Source organism: Mesitornis unicolor, unplaced genomic scaffold, assembly GCF_000695765.1.
Source record: "Mesitornis unicolor isolate BGI_N332 unplaced genomic scaffold, ASM69576v1 scaffold25171, whole genome shotgun sequence".
Taxonomy (NCBI): domain Eukaryota; kingdom Metazoa; phylum Chordata; class Aves; order Mesitornithiformes; family Mesitornithidae; genus Mesitornis; species Mesitornis unicolor.
The window spans coordinates 1-252 of NW_010164797.1; the positions used below are offsets into that span (position 1 = coordinate 1).

The 252-nt window shown below is 65.9% G+C and overlaps 1 non-coding gene across 1 annotated transcript; it reads left to right on the forward strand.

The window, feature by feature from the left end:
• Window positions 1-150: 150 nt before the first annotated feature.
• On the forward strand, window positions 151-224 carry TRNAN-GUU. The gene has a single exon. It is a non-coding gene; the product is annotated as a tRNA-Asn (tRNA).
• The last annotated feature ends 28 nt before the right edge of the window (window positions 225-252 follow it).

The window sequence follows — 252 nt, forward strand, 5'->3', positions numbered from 1 at the left end:
CTGTTTCCTCGCCCGGTGCTCCAGTGCCCATGCCCGGTGCCTGATGCCCGTGCCCGGTGTTGGTGCCCGGTGCGGGCGGGTGCAGCTCCGCGGGCGCTCCCGGGGAAGCTCCGCCTGAGTGCGGCGGCCGCCAGGAAACTCTTCAGCGCAGTCTCTGTGGCGCAATCGGTTAGCGCGTTCGGCTGTTAACCGAAAGGTTGGTGGTTCCAGCCCACCCAGGGCCGCCGACAATTGCTTTCTTGCTGTTTTTAA